This window comes from Mytilus trossulus, chromosome 14 (genome assembly GCF_036588685.1).
Source record: "Mytilus trossulus isolate FHL-02 chromosome 14, PNRI_Mtr1.1.1.hap1, whole genome shotgun sequence".
Lineage (NCBI taxonomy): Eukaryota > Metazoa > Mollusca > Bivalvia > Mytilida > Mytilidae > Mytilus > Mytilus trossulus.
Window position 1 is genome coordinate 75,609,022 of NC_086386.1, and position 18,487 is coordinate 75,627,508.

Below are 18,487 nucleotides of genomic sequence, written 5' to 3' on the forward strand. Positions count from 1 at the left end.
TGAACATTTTGAATTGTGTCTAAAATATACTTGACAATTCTAAGTTTAACAAATCATGACCAATATACATGATATAATTTTACCTTTATTTATCTGTATATGCTATACTGTTGTTACAATTGTTACACTTATTACAACAAAAACAAAAGTTTGGCATGTAAAATATTTGAAAAAAAACAATCAGGAGGGAAGTATCACAAATACTTAGTTTTGATTAAAAATTATGAAAATCAACACTCAATTTTGAATACAAAATGTTTTTGGTTGTTCTAAATAAGTTTTTAAATCAAGATGGGATCCAATTCTGTGTTGAAAACGGAAGCCCAAGATGAATTGTGGGGTCCAAAAGAAACACATTGTCACATTTTAAAACTGACTCAAGTCACCAATTTTAGTAAAGCAACATTTCGAACGGCAAAAATCTAAATGCTATTTGTGTAACTTTGACATATATTCCAGGTGAAAACAAATAATTTAACGTTTAATAAATGATATCAATATTAATCAATATAAAACTATATTGGGGGTCATTTGGGATATTCCCACTTAGGTGCACCCAAAGGGTATTTTACCATACAAAACTAATCCTTTGATTTTTCAAGCATAGTTTAGAAATAATAAAAAATGAGTATGTACCAGCAAAAGAAAGTCATAAACCGGGCAGAATGTGTCTGTACACATCTCAGACGAAATTTATATTGTTGAGATAGTGTCACGACATCTTTAAGACCATCCGAAATGTGTCGAGATTTATCCAGACAGCTTTTAGACTGTCAAGAATGTGTCGAGATATACATGATATATTCAGACATTATAAGAATGTTAAGAATGTTTCGAGACATATTCAGACATTATCTAGATTGTCAAGAATATGTCAAGACATATTCAGACATTATAAGAATGTCAAGAATATGTCAAGACTGATATAGACAAATTTAAGACTTTCAATACTTGGTCAAGACTAAACAAGACTCTTATCAGATGATACAAGAAGTGTCGAGGAATTTTAAGACAATTTTCACACTGTCAAGACACTTGTCAAGAAAAATCAAGAACCTTATTAGCATGATTAGGCAAATGAATACTATGCTAAGAATTGTTTTAAATAATTCAGACAAATAAAGAATGACCAGTAAAATTTCATGCAAATTCAGATAAAAAAATTGTCTTTTCAGACTTTTTGTTTTAGTAGTGAAGGCATCGATGACCTGTTAGTGGCCTTGTGCTTTGTTCTACTCTTTTATTAATTAAGTCCAATGACATTCTGTCCAGAATATAATATAAGCATGTCTAACTGCTTGTGATATATTAATAAAGTCAAATTTTAAGCACGATTAGGATTTTTCTGTACAGATATGATATGAAAAGTTACGTTGCTCAAATTTATGACAAAAAGAAAGAAAGACATATGCGACATTGCTTCTTTTCGGCTTTTCGGTTGAGTTATACAAAAGCTTTCTATAGAGCCCCAGTCCAACCAGACCACGATCGGATTACGCTCACTGCGATCTAAAATAAATTCAGATCGTGGTGAGGTCGCGGTATGAGCGGCATGAAAATGTAAATTTCCGTTGCTTTCACGATACAACTACGTCCTCATTACGCTTCTACAACGATCCCGCTACGATTATACTACGTTCTCACTGCGCTTAGTCTGCGACCTCACTACGATTATCAAGATCTTTCTACGCCTATTACCTTTTCACTATGACCATATCACGAGTTATCCGGGTGCAACACGATCTTACCACGCTTCTACTGCGATTATAGCACGCTCTTACTACGTTTATACCGCGATCTTACTACGTTCTCAGCAAAAAAGTAAACATTTTGTTCCATATCAATAGAGCTCTATTCCTTCTATTTCTAATTAATACGTAGATTTAGCGGAAACAATACTGTCGTCATGCCACCAAAATCTACTAGAACACGTTGGCGTGGTGGTAGGGGTCGATGTAGAGGCAGTGGGAACTCTGATAGTAACGAATCCGGATCAAGCAGAGATGTCGGACCGACCAATCCAACCTAAGTTACAACCTATCGCTGGTCCTTGAAGCTAACATGACGTTATTTCAGTGAACGATATCAAAGATGACACATATGTGTCAATAGATATAGGAAGATGTGGTATGAGTGCCAATGAGACAACCTTCTATCTAAGTAACAATTTATAAAAGTAAACCATTATAGGCCAAGGTACATCCTTCAACACGGAGCCTTGGTTCACACGGAACAGCAAGCTATAAAGGGCCCGAAAAATTAATAGTGTTTAACAATTCAAACGGGAAAACCAACGGTCTAATCTATATAAAAACGAGAAGCATTTTTGACCGTTAGAAAATGGACAAGAAGTATAAATAAATACAGACAAACTAAACCTGGAGAGATTTAATATATTTTTATGTGAAAATGACAATGAGAATGATGGTCGTAGTGTGAACGTAGTCAGGTCGTAAGAAGAGCGTAATGAGGACGGCAAGGGCGTGCTAGAATCGTACTATGGTCTTGATCAGCGTGGTGTAAACGTGGTATAGTCGTAGTGGAAGCATAGTTGGGTCGCGGTGAGAACGTGATGGTCATAGTGAGGTCGTAACAACGTCGCTGTGAGTTCGTAGCGCAGTCTCTCCGAATAGATTCACGCTTTCGCTACGATCTCGCTGCGATGAAACAGCGACCTATGCGATTTAACGACGACCTTACTTCGCTCTCAGTACCCTTCTACTGCGACCTGATTTCACCACGACCGCACCACAATTGTTTTGAACATGTTCAAAGTTGGCCACGCTCATCACGATCTTGAAGCGCTCACCACGACCGTAATACGACCTTACTGCGATCTACACGATCTTACTACGATCTTCAAAATTTTTTTTTTGCACAGATCGTAGTGCGATCCTGGCCTAGTGGGACTGCGGTATTATTATTTATTTTCTGTATGACCTTAAACAATATGGTAAGTCACAATCTAACTGTGACCATGATACAACAGCATTTAAAATGATTTTTGTTGTAAGCCTTGCTAATATTTTACAAGTTATAACATTAATATAGCATTTGACACATATCTTCATTCCTAACGTCCTTCGTATAACACAGTAAAGTAAAGAGAATTTTCTGAATAATGAAATTATTATAAATAAAAACTCAATGAACGGAAAAATGAAAACAATTATGTAATAAATGATTTCAGTTGGACATGCTGATATAATATTCTGGACAGAATGTCATTGGACGTAATAATAGCTAAGCATACATATTTTCAAAACATCTTTGTCATGACTTATAAAGCACAGCACCTAAAAAAATTGGAATTAAGCACGTGATTGCTATACCGTGTGACTTTTTTTCTCGCATCCATTGTTAATCAACGCCTTTTTTCCCAAAATTGAAAACATAAGTAAGTTATATATTACAGTCCAACGGGTGGTTTTTAATCTTCTACTAGCTATATATAGGTATTTACCCCCTCTTCTTCGAAACAGTTGGTATTAACAAGTGCAACCAAAGAAAAGCTCCTTGGAGTAATATAAATATTCAATAATCAATGCAAAGCAAACGGTTACGTTGATGAATAGGCACAATGATTCGTATAAAAAATTACGGCAAATCGTTATTATTGTATTGTTAAACAACTACCTGTTTGTATCGTATGTATGTGTGACATTATTGGATGGGGCTACTGGAGGAAACTCCATCCAACCTCATGGCTACTGGCGGAACCCCCCCCCACCCACCGCAAGGCTACTGCAGGAAACTCAAACCCCCTCATGGCTACTGGAGAAAACGCCATCCCCCATCATGGCTACTGGAGGAAACTCCATCCCCCCTTCATGGCTACTGGAGGAAACCCCACCCCCTAATGGCTAATGGAGGAAACTCCACCCCCTCTCATGGATACTGGAGGAAACTCAACACCCTCTCATGGCTTTTGGAGGAAACTCCCCCCACCTCATGGCTATTGGACGAAAATTCCATCCCCCCTCTCATGGCTACTGGAGGAAACTCCACCCTCCCTCATGGCTACTGGAGGAAACTCCACCCCCTCATGGCTACTGGATGAAACTCCACCCTCCCTCATGGCTACTGGAGGAAACCCCATACCCCTTCACTTCTACTGGGGGAAACTCCACCCCACTCATGGCTACTGGAGGAAACTCCATCCCCACTTCATGGCTACTAGAGGAAACTCCTCCCCCCTCATGGCTCCTGGAGGAAACTCCATCCCCCTCATGGCTACTGGAGGAAACCCCACCTCCTGATGGCTACTGGAGGAAACTCCACCCCCTCATGGCAACTGGAGAAAACTTCACTCCCTCATGGCAACTAGAGGAAACTCCATCCCACCTCATGGCTACAAGAGGAAACTGTTACAGTTACGATTCTTTAGAAAAACATGGGATAACATATAAGTACGTTTGAAATTTACAAAAAGATACGCCCGCTCATTTAAATTCGGCGATATTTGCTTGTTGAGATGTGGGATATGACACAGATAACAGACTATACGGGTAAACACATGGATGCAAGCATTGTGTTAAGTCTTATAATCAGATCTTTAAAGTATAAAGTAATTAACAACATAAATAGACGTTTAGAACGTCAAAAACTAGGTAATGATGATTTGCTATTTGTGTTAACTGTACCCACGATATGGAGAGATGCAGAAACTGAATATTTCATGAGACTAACAACAAAAAAGGTAGTATGTCAATTTAGGTAATTATTTTTATTCCATAAACCAATGTATTTTAATGAAACCAACTTCATCTCTGTAAATAAATGTTAGAATGAATATGGTCACCAAACATTGTTTTGAATCAAATATGCTTCTTTAACATATGGACATTACATTAAACTGAAGAATTTATTTCAACCACTGCAAAATAAGAGAAACCACTTCAATGTTTGAATGATCTATATGAAACATTTTGACTCTTTAATGGATATAAGAAGATGTGGTAATGAGACAACTTTCCATCCAAGTCACAATTTATAAAAGTAAACCATTATAGGTCAAGGTATGGTCTTCAGCACGGAGCCTTGGCTCACTCCGAACAACAAGCTATAAAGGGCCCCAAAAAATTATTAGTGTGAAACCATTCAAACAGGAAAACCAACGGTCCAATCTATATAAAAAAAAACGAGAAACGATAAACACTTATGAAACAAATCAACAAACGACAACTACTGAACATCAGATTCCTGACTTAGGACAGGTGCAAACAATTGCAGCGGATTTAACCGTTTAAATGGTACCAAACCTTCATCCTTAACTGAAACAACAGTGTTACATCACAACATAGAAAGACACACTACAAATATCAATTGGAATGGCTTAACTCAATCAAAAGAAGTAGTGACCAAATTAACATACACTGAACAAATTGATTTGAACTGAGATACAATGAAAATACAAAGTTAATAAACATAAGGAATGAATCGTTATAGTAAACGTATTATACATGTACCGCTGTAAAATGCTAAACAATTTCAGAAAAACATCAGCTCTGAAAAATACGACGCCATTTGTAATATCAGAATTAAACGCAGGTAAAAGAAAATAATTTTGTAGATAAGTATACTTCTTTTTCTGTCTGTATAACCTTACGTTTAGGAACACCAAAAAAATTCTTGTATAACAATTAAATAAACTCATCATAGATACCAGGACTAAATTTAAGGTATACGCTATACGCGCGTTTCGTCTACAAAAGACTCATCAGTGACGTTCAAATCCAAAAAAAGTTAAAAAAAAAAAAAAAAAAAAAAAGCCAAATAATGTACGAAGTTAAAGAGCATAGAGATCTATTCTAAATCTTGGTAAATGTTAAATACAATGGATGTCTTGTCTTTTTTAAATCATGACATTTAAATCTTAGTTTTGTAAGAGTTACAAATTACATCGGGTGTTCGTCTTCTACATTTTGATATAAAACGTGTATCTCATATAAAGCCTCATTTATAGAACACTATATATAATTTATTGTGTCAAAGAAGCATTTGGATCAAAGACATATTTTACGAAGGAGCAGGAGGATAAAGATAGAGATTTCGCGGTATTTGTTACTCATGTCAAAGTGTGATGGAAGTAAATTTTTCACTTTCGTTTTATATAATGTAATGATACGAGATGCAGATTTTTTTTCTATCTGACAGAAATGGTATACAATTTCGAGATCTACATAGAAATAAAGTACATGTAAAGGAACTTTTTTGCATTAATAAACGTTTCTCAATCAAGATAAAATGTGTATAACCAATACATTTGTATGACTAAATAAGGTTTATGTAAAATAGATAGTTCCCTTTCTATTGAACTTAGGGTATTGTTTCGGTTAGGTTTCTTTAACATTTTATAAGATATCCGTTTGGTTGTTAGGGATATATAAGTATGCAACCAACCAATATAATCTACTAATATTTTTTTTCTCCCGCATTTTTTTTTTATATTAAATTATTTTAACTCAAGATAATAATTGATATAACTTTCTGAAATAAAAACCGAACATAAATCATACGCTCAACAAAACGATATACCATACGATAGATGAAACGCTAAACGATATCACATACCATACGATAAACGAAACGCTAAACGATAAAATTTACCATACGATGAACGAACGATGTACGAACGCTGACAGAACGTTGCACGAACGCTATATGAATGATGTACGATCGATGACCGAACTCTAAACGAACGATTCCCGAACGCTGTACGTACGATTCCCGAATGAAATGTTAACTTTTACGTTAAAAGCACTATAGCAAAACCTCTCGCTTGAAATGTGCTTTGTTCATATGCCTTTTTGTTTTTCTTTAATGACTTATTGTTTTGTTTTTATAGTGATTAAAATTATAACACAATGTCGACTGCTGTATTCCTTATTTTGACATTTTAACCTATTATGTCGGTTTGTTTTGTTTACACATCGTTGTCAATATAATGGAATCTTATGCGACTGTCATTCAAGTGAGATGTTGACAAAAAAGACAAGACATCCATGGTATTTGTGCCATCAATGTCAGAGTCTGATATAAACCAAAGATTGCCAGGAACATATAAAAACTCGTGAAGACTTTTATCGAAACAGCGTCACTTGTGATTGCTGACGTCGGTGTTAAAACTGTTTGACTGTAGTGTCCATGTATGAGTAAAATACAGAATGAAAAAATAACTTTTCCTTTTTTTATATTTCTTTATTTTAAAGGCAAGCTTCTGTCTAAGTTTCACAAGCTTTAACGCAGCTCATAAAAATCGAATCACCTTCCATAACCAATCAATTGTATTTTAAAATTTGTTGATTTGTTCTTTGTACGAATACATAAAATATTTGTCACCGGATGTAATGCATACAATCAATGATCAAATACAAATCTACAGTTTTTATACTGCAATTGTATACATAAAAGAGACTAAATAATATAAATATTAATTATTTTACAAAATTTGAAGGATCAAAATAATCAGTTCTACAAACCGTTGTTATTATGGTTAATGAATTTACAAATATTACATTCATCTGTAAAAAAAATTATCGACGCATCGAACTATTTACTTTTATCGTGCATAGCTCATTTTACGATTAACTTAAGTTTTATACGATCTTCTTACTTGTTCATTACTTTCTAAAATTAAAATTCTACAAAAATTGCCAAAACTTTTTATCTCTTGCTAGACAGCGTAAATGATGACACGTCTGTTAGTGTACAAACGGTGTTTTGAAGGCGGATATCCATTTGCACTGAAAAAGAATTTAATTTGCGCCACAACTTAATTACGCCAATTCTACTTTTGCATGTTTTGCGTCACTATATTTTGAAAACTGCAGCATTTATTTCCGACATTAAAACAACCATATCATTGCGCGACTGTTATATAATTATAATTTTAGGGGCCTTTTATAGCTTTCTGTTCGGTGTGAGCCAAAGATCCGCGTTAAAGGCAGTAGCTTGATCTATAATGGTTTACTTTTATAAATTGTTACTTGGATGGAGAGTTGTCTCATTGGCATTCATACCACATCTCCCTATATTTATTATATACTTTTACTTTGATATTTACTGAATAACTGGATTCCCCTCTCCTATTTACGGGGGTTCGTTTCTGAATGCTTTATTCTTACTCTTCGTGTATGTGATCTTATTCACCATTCAAAATGATTGTGGACGAATCATCTGTAAATAGCCTTGCAGTGCGCATTATATTTCCATCTAATTCTCCATTTTTCTCTATAAAAGCCTGGCGAAATTTATATTCTTCACAACCCCGACAGGTTTCATGCCCTCTATCAGACATTACACTTTAAAAAAATCAGACATCCTTTCAAGTGAGAATTATAATGCAAAATGTAAATAGGTTAATCATTTAGAGGTAAATATGGCACAATTTACCTCAATTTATTGGATCAATTAATACTATAAGAAAAGAATAGATCGGTGCAATTCAAACCTTATATGATAGTTGGCACAAATTACACCTACCCGTTCTGACAAATCGGTAATCTTCCTTCATTAACTTTACAATACCCAGCCGTGTCATTTCCGTATATTGTACATGTGATATATGCATATACACCAGAAATTCCCATTCAAGTGAATTATTCAACTATGACACAAGTATGGGAGAAAAACGTTTCGTTGTGAACACTACCACTACCATGCAGTCTTTTTTTACTTTTTTCAATTGAAATAAACATCCCATATACTTTTGTCAAGATAGTCTCTAATGAACTATTTTAAGTACACGGATCTCTCTGATTTAAGATTTAACACGAGTAAAAACATTAAGCGTTGAGCTAGCCATTCTGACATTGTTAATCTGGTTGAGTCACAACTGGTATGGTAAAGCGACAAATAATTTTCATTGATAATTGTGTTTTTTTTTTAATAAAGCAACTAGTTTTATTTTTAACAAAACCTAAGATATTTATAATGAGTAAACATGGTAAACGTCTAATGCAAGTTAGTTTTTCCAAGTCCCAAATTTCTTTTGTGAACAAATAAAAAAAACGGAGAAAATGTACAAATCCATGAAATGCAATACACGGATGCCTGTGAACCCAATTTAAGATTTAACGCAGTCAAAGCAATTAAGTGTTGGGACAAGGTAAACGTCCATTCTGTAATTAATAATCTGGTTGAGTCAATTCAACTACAAATGGTATAATAAAGCGACAAATAGTTTTCATTGATAGTTGAAGAATTTTTTTGTTTTCGAGTGAAACAATTTACAAACTATGAAATGCAATAGTGTAAATGCATCATGTTAATAATTTTAAGTAAGGTTGTTGGAATCAGGACAATAAAGACCAAAGACAAATTGGATAATACCTAGTAAAAGACATATCAGACCAGTGTTGTGTCTAGACTTGACTAAATTTGCTTCATACGTATATAGAAAGTAGATAGAATGTAGATAGAATAGTACATACATAGTATGAACGTATATAGAAAGTAGATAAAATAGTACATGTATGACATTGAAATCTAGCATCCCATACAATTTTGTTAAATATTCTCTTAATATGTAATCTTTGAATTTACACAACTGTCTGTGAACCCAATTTAAGATCAGTGCAAGTCAAATCAATAAGTGATGACAATTCTCATATCTTTAATAATAATGAATTATATTTTTATATTTTTTGTAAACTAAAAAACATATTTATAAAATAAAATATAAATATATATCATTCTTGTTTTTAATCTGCGTTAAAACGTCATCGAAAGTACCAGGATTATAATGTTATACCTCAGACGCGCGTTTCGTCCACATAAGACTCATCAGTGACGCTCAAACCAAAATAGTTATAAAGCCAAATAAGTACAAAGTTGAAGAGCATTGATGAAACAATTTCAAAATGATGTGCCAAATACGGCTAATTAATCTATACCTGGGATAAGAAAATCCTTAGTTTTCATATCAAGTTTGGCAGAAACAACAAAAACAAAACACCATTCAGATGCTTAAAATTGTAATCAAGCATTTCATATAAAGTCACAACATAAAAATAACGTAATCCTCAGACTAGCAGTCTCCCGAAATTCCAATTCCTGTAATCCCAATGTTAGCACAAATTGTTATGAAAACCAGAAAGTAACAGACGTAGTGCATATACAAATCCGTACGGCAATGTGGGCATTGACACAGATCGCTGTCAATAAATTCTTTACGTCTATATTTGGTTTTACAACAAAAGCAGAACTTAAAAGATTTCTTGTTGATTCCATTTGCTTTTGCTCGGCTGACTGCAATACGGTGCTTGTAATTAAAATGCGCTCTAATCACAGTGAATAAAACGAACAGTACATGTGACGCTAACGAAAAGATTATTAGCGTTAGGAGGTAAATATAAAATTGGTTTTCGTTGCCCAAACCCAAAACTGCTCTTAACTGTGAAATATTTGCCATCATTAAAGAAACGTCTGCTATAGTTTGTATAAAATTCTTGCTTTCTGAAAAGCGATTTGAATTTTGATGGTTGCCTTTATCGCTCTTCTTCTTCTTCTGAAAAAAGCAATGGTCCTTACACATGTTTTATACAATGCATGTATCAATTACATCTTACATCACTCAATCAAAAAGATTCATATAAGTTAGATGAAGACTGGTATTGTTGTTTCACGTTAGAGAAAATATGATTTAAGTTTTACTGTGTAAATCAACTAAGAGATACAAGGGTTGACAAACACATATCCTTAATACGTGGATTTTTAATACTTAGAAGGTTCTTCCGCGAAAATCAACTAACAAACTAACAAAACATGTAGTGTATGGAATACATTAACTTGATACATTTGTATATTCGTTCCATCCCTGTCGTAAGAAATTAAAAAAAAATCGCACATCAAGTTTGGCACCCAATTTAGTGCGTTATCCATCAATGATGGTGCAATCCAACAAGTGGATATTGCTTCGTTATTATTTTTAAAATGAACCTGTTTTTAATATTAAATAACATATTTAACATCTGTCACAGTCAACCTAGAACCTCGACATCTGGAGGTGACTTAATTATTTATAATTAGTTATCAAATGTACCAGGATTATAATTTTGTACGCCAGACGCGCGTTTCGTCTACATAAGACTCATCAGTGACGCTCATATCAAAATATTTATAAAGCCAAACTAGTACAAAGTTTAATAGCATTGATGATCCAAAATTCCAAAAAGTTGTGCACAAATACGGCTAAGGTAATCTATGCCTGGAATAAGAAAATCCTTAGTTTTTTCAAAAATTTAAAGTTTGGGAAACAGGAAATTTATAAAAATGACCACATTATTGATATTCATGTCAACATCGAAGTGTTGACTACTAGGCTGGTGATACCCTCGGGGACGAAACGTAAACCTGATGAAATTTCCTATACTATTTATCCTTTTTCATTTCTGTGTATATGTCTTTTTTTTATTTTGATAATTCATCTTGCATATAAATAACAAATTAAAAAAGCCTTACCCTTTATTTATTTCGTTTTCATAGTCCTGTGGGACGACCTGTAATTATTACTATGCATGAATAACACGTATTTATTAGTCAATACGACTCTTATATGTGTCACGGCATTGCTAATTGTCAAGAAAAAATATATATCTCAACACGCCTGTTTGCTAATTTTGTCCTACCAAACAAATGCATATTACATTATTGATACATGCTCATTTTACATAGGGAGATATATTTACTTCTGATGGGATAATTTTGTCTATGTCTCATCTCACTAGCAACATGTTGCTGTACTCTTTTATCTTCAGATCAAGAATAGTCGTATACAAAGATTCACCCCATTATTATTGTTATATTTTGACACAATGTGAATGAACTTTTCGGCGACCTATCACTTCTATTTAAATCTATTATTATTTCTTGCAAGTGTCAACATTTCTTTAAATGTTTTAATTGTGTTTTTTGTTAATCTAACATTTTTATATTTCATTATCTTTTTTTTTTCTCTTTATTTCATCATACTTTCGAATTTTGTCGAACATTTTTCCTTGCTTTTAAACTTAACTTTATCGACACCAAAAATACAAACCTGAGGGCTGCCATTATTTTTCCATTTTTTCTTCTGTTTCTTCTGTTTTCCATTGTATGGATATTCCTGAAATTATAACTCTACCTAATTTGTCAGAAAAATAGTACAATCACAAAAATACAGAACTCCGAGGAAAATTCAAAACTAAAAGTTCCTATTCAAAAGGCAAAATCAAAAGCTCAAACATTTCAAACGAATGGATAACAACATGGACAACTGTCACATTCGTGACCATGTAAATCTTATGTAGAACATGGTATATTAAACCTTGCTTTAAAGCTTTTTTTATAATAATGTATTTGCTAGTCACTTAAAGTTGATGTATATCTCAAGATGTCCGATTGTCAATTCAATTCCCATCTAAATTAAACGCCCATTACTGTAAACCATGAATTTTCGCGACAGTTTAATTTTTGCAATAAGTATTGAAACGCGATACTTAAACTTTCGCGTAAATTTCAAGGAAACTCGATTCATAAGATGAAGTACGTAATATACGAATCGGATATGTATAGGACAACTGGATAACACCGAGTTTAGATAAGACATATATATTCTTCAAATAGTGATCGCAGGTGCTACGGAAGTAAAGGCAATTACTGTTCCAAATGAACAATCCGTCGTGTTGATCAGGTTATTACAAATCCGGTAAATAGTCTAGCATTCATGAAAAGCGAACGGGATTATAGTTACGACGTCAAGGATCATATCCTGTATCAACTGTGAAACGGTTATTCCGAAACGGTCAACCACCTCGTAAAGGTGTCCTCAAAATTTACGAAGGGATGATGTCAACTTCACCATTTGCAACTCTTCAATTAATAGCTTCCTTGTCAGCAGCAACCCTATATCAAGGAAATCATCATAGGAAATACAAGCCGGGAACATTTTATCAATTGAAAGATATATACTACGTATGCAGGCGCTGCTGCAATGTTTCTACACAGAAATGGAAAGTTCACGATTGGGAAGCTGAAATATTATCTTTTTACGTAAAATTTTGTTTACAACCAACCCTCTTTGTTCATATCTAGATGTAAGTCAAGATATTAGGCAGACTTAACTGTTTTTGTTGTATCCTTTATCTATAGTTTGATGGGATATGTGGGTTCAACATAGTCACCATATTTTGAATTATTTAGCGAGAGAACATCATCTATATAGCCGAATTTTAAGTTAAAGGATATTGCTAACTTCTTATCTTTTTTCCTTATAAGTTCCTGTATGAAATCAGTCTAATAATAATGAAGAAAGTCGACAAGGAGAGGGGCAAAATTGGTTTCCAAACGCCGACGGTCTGTTGAAAAACACGTCTTCCAACGTAAAAATTATGTTGGCCATCAAGAAATCAAGTGTCTTGTTAATGTCAGTTTCAGAGATTTTTTTGTTTGAATCAGAGTGATGCTTTACAAAGTAGGATTTAGCCCACTCTAAGACAAGATACCTGAAGCATCTATATATCTATATAATATCTATGGATTTTTGTAGTATTCAAATCTGGTTCACGCTACCTCTAGAATAGGCAGTTTCACAATAACTTTGAAGCCCGGCTTTGATTGCTGATAACATAGATATTAAAAATTTAAAAAGAGGTTTCGTGGAGCACTTGAAAGTTCCAGCAATATACCGTTGTTTGTAAGGACACTTATGTAGTTTGGGCATCTAATACAGTGATGGAAAATCCAGTTCTTCGTTATTAGTTGAAATTCCAAACGAACATAAAACATATCTATAATTATTCAGGATTTCCTCTTTGGTAAGTGTCGTGAGGGTTTATGATTAGTTTCCAAGTGAATTGTCATTACATAATTCATTTATCAAGCAGTTGATTGAATTTAGTTTTACACATACAACGATAGTATTTGTGTTTTATCTGCAGGGACAACAACATATGTGTCATGGAGGTAGGGAATTTATTACCTAGTTGAATATATTTATCTATTTATTTTACAGTTTAATGACAGATATCATTACCTGTGCCTTATGTGGTTCACTCATGGTTGTCTATCTGCATTCCTGATAATAGAAATAATTTTTATTTTAGATTTAAGATACACATAAATGAATATGATGAAAATATATATCAGAAGATATGGTATGAGTGCAAACGAGACAACTCCTCTCCATCTAAGTCACAATTTGTAAAAGTAAATCAGTATAGGTCAAAGCACGGCCTTCAGGAGACTGTAATTCAGTGGTTGTCGTTTGTTTATGTGTTACATATTTGTTTTTCGTTCGATTTTTTAAATAAATAAGGCCGTTAGTTTCCTCGTTTGAATTGTTTTGCTTTGTCATTTCGGGGCTTTTTATAGCTGACTATGTGGTATGGGCTTTGCTCATTGTCGAAGGCCGGACGTTGTGCTAAATAGTAATGCACATCAACTGCATTACACAACTATGTTTTCCATGAATATAAAAAGGGAAATGTGGTATGATTGCAAATAAGTCAACTCAGCTCAAGTGTAGTTCTGTTTTTTCTCTTGTATATTTTCTTTCCAATATTTTAGTAGCTCTAATGTACAGAATGTACAGTACTAGTATATTGCTACTTTTGCATAGGTATCATTTTCTTTCCAAAAAAAATTGCAATATTTAGGTATGTTACAGTACTTGATGTGTACTAAATCAATTTGTACAGAAATTATTCCAACAGTGATCGCAATATTACATGTTTGAAAATCATAACTTTGAGAAATTTTGGAATAAACAAATTTTAAAAAAGCCGAAAACGTAGTGGTGTAACCAAAAATCTATAGAACTTAAATTTCAAGTACAAATCAAGTTATGTAAAATACAGATACCTAAATATTACAATAATTTTAAAGAAATTAAATAGTACTGCATATTACAAGTAGATTTCTTATACTATAGATTTTAGGTAGAGAAATATAACCTATGCTAAAGTAGCTGTATACTTAAAATTTCAGTTAATCAAATCAGAGTTTAAAGGTTGCATTACTTTTTAGAACATACATGTAGCATTATTATTACAGAGGGATTTAGCTCATGATTAACTAAATAGATATATAGGAAGATGTGGTATGAGTGCTAAAGACAACTCTCCATCCAAATAACAATTTATAGAAGTGAACAATTATAGGTAGAGGTACGGTCTTCAACACGGAGCCTTGGCTCACACCGAACATCATATGTTTGATGTATTTATGTATAACGTTGCTAGAAATTATATAAATTGTATGCAAAAAACGTAAACATTCAGTAAGATGGCGATTGGCTGATTAACAGTTATCTAATCACATGCCGAATCAAATTTAGGATTTGAAGCTTTAAGTTTCCTTTGCAATCAACATTTATATATAGGTAAACGCTTGGAATATTTAACACACAAGGACAATGTTTGTTCGTCTAGGTAAAATTTGCAATTCATATGTTTTTTTTTCTCGTTGTTAAGTGCCATGTGGTGACTTGTAGTTGTTTACATATTAATGCCCGCTTTCAATCATAAAACATAATATATATACATTGTTGCAGACCATCACCTTTTTAGACATGTTTAAATCTATGTGAACACATTTAACTAACGTATATCTCTAGTACAAAGCATAGAACATTATTTCATGAAATCCTTTTTATAATGCATATAATGATTGCGATAAGACCCCTCATATTGAAAATAATAGTTAAATTACCAGGTTTTCTGAAGATAATGTTCCTCATGAAGTTCGTTTCTTACACACAACTATCAAAAGATATAATTAATTAAAGTACAGTTACCATCTGCCTTGTAGTTCCAATGACTGCCTTTCTGAAGTAAAACAAATATAAATGTATACGACTGATATCTTGTATACAAGATTTTGACACATATATCTATAATTTGTAGTTTGTGTATATGTTATCAATTAAGATTATTTAATAAATACCCTTGTGATCCCTTTAAGAAGTTTTTCATTCAAACCAATTATCCTTGATCGAATTATATAAATCAGGCCATCAGATTATTGTTCATAATTAGTGTAACCGAGTATTGCATACATATATTAATAATAGCTATCGTGCAATAATTCGTAATAGGAAGAAAGTAATTGGAATAAAACAGCTGTGGTTGCTATCACCTAGCCTTCTCTTCTCATGTATATAGCGTCATATTTACAATAATACCACATAGCACCTATTAGCTAAATTGTGCAAAAGGGTCAAAAGAAAAAGCATCTTAAACGTTTTTAACTTAACTTTCAGACTATAAATGGATAATATTCTGTCTCTCAATAACATCATGAACATTTCATTAGTTCTTACATATCACATTCCCCAGTGAACTTGTGATTAAGTAAATGCACTTGCTCTGTTTATCGTCTTTCAGCCTTTTTCCCAATAGAGACACGAGATGTGAACATCGAAATAACATTATCATGAGCAATGCCAAAATCATTGTTTAAAATTATTCCAATTCAGCCTATTAAAATAGAGAGAAACTCTTAACCGTACAAATGATCAGTATAGGAAGATCGAATAATGAGTCAATACTATCAAATTAATCATTATAGGTCAAAGTACAGTCTTTAACGGTATTTCACATAGAGCCTTGGCTTACACAGAAGAGCAAGCTATAAAGGTAAAAAAACATAACTAGTGTTAAACCATTCAAACGGTAAAACCAAAGGGCAAATCGATATAAAAAACGAGAAACAAGAAAGACTTATAAACCAAATAAACAAACCACATCTACTGAACATGATGTTATTTACTTAGGACAGATGCAAGCAATTACAGCGGGTATTAACGTTTTAATGGTAACAAACATTCATCCTTATCTGAAACAATAGTGTAACATCAGAAAAAAGAAAGACACTTTATGAAATATCAATTAAAAGACATATGAACACTAGTGAACATACACTGAACGAATAAATTTGATCTATGATACAATTTAAATACAAAATCAATATAATAAGGAATGAATAACTGGAGTAATAGTATTATACCGCTGTTAAATGTTAAAAAATTTAAAAAAAACCAAAGACAAACTATACAAAAATCCGCCATTTTCAATAATGTTATACACAGGTAAACACAATAACAAGTATTTGTGTTGTTAGGTATACAGTGGAGAAAGGGAATGTTTTTACATAATACATACTTTTGATGTTCATAGTACGAAAAGTGAACATTTATAGTAAATCTATACACTGGTATATAAAATTAAGAATGAAAATGGGGAATGTGCCAAAGAGACAACAACCCGACCATAGAAAAAAACAACAGCAGAAGGTCACCAACAGGTCTTCAATGTAGCGAGAAATTCCAGCACCCGGAGGCGTCCTTCAGCTAGCCCCTAAAGCATGTTTGCACATCGTATAAAGTTGTTTGTACATCATATAATGGCAAGTGCACATCATATAATGATGTTTGCACATCAGACAAGAATATGTGCACACGGGGAATAATCCACCCGGCACTTATGAAGTTTGGGTATCCAATACGTTGAGGAACGATCCAGCTCGTTATCTTTGGTTGGAATTCCAAAGGGACGTAGAAAAGACCTGTGCTTATTCAGGAAGGCTTCTTAAGTAATTGTCGTTAGGTATTTGTTGATTTTCCAAGCGAATTGTCAATACCTATTTCATTAATCAAGCAGCTTATGTAATTTGATGAACACACGAATACGATGTTGTTTGGGGCTTTATCTGCGAGGATAACAACATATATGTCATGGAGGTCGGTCACGTTTGTTGCAACATTTCAGTCCTTAAATATTGATGTTGCCTAGGTATTGATAGACCGATTCAGATTGTTAAGTCTGATGTGAATCAATGACCTCATAGCCTAAATCATTTGAGAAAGAGTACATACATCTTCTTTTACGCGTTTAACCCATTGCCTGGCATATTTCTCGATTGAATTTGTCAGTATCTTGAGGTTGATTTTTAATTTTAACGAATATGGGTTAACGATTTTTCGAACCTTTGGCATTGAAGTATGTGTAATAGACAAATAATAATGTGGCCAGTTGACCTTCATAAAAATGGGGAGCTAGCACTGGTGCAATCAGGGGGTATTAACTGGACAAAATTGAGATCCTCCAAAACGTGTTTGTAATTGAACATTTTAGTTGCTATAAATTTGGTAAAGGTGTGAGAGATGAGAGAGGTATTTTCGATTAAACTAATTTAAGATGAAGGATATTGCACAAGTTGACGGCATCGAGACCTTTGTTGGCAAAGGAAAGTTTAAGAAAGTTTGTTTTTCTCTTTTTCATCTTTTCCAGTGCGAACTGGATTGAAATGTATGTAACTTGCAATATCAGAAATGATCGCTGTAAGTTTGTATTGGTTTGTATTTATCATACTTATGCAAATTAATTGGATCTAAAGACAGGGCTCGACATTACCGTTTGTCCGATTGTCCGGGACAAGTGGAAATAGGTGTCGGGCAAGTAGATTCATCATACTACTTGTCCGATGGAACGAGGTGAAAAACTCGATG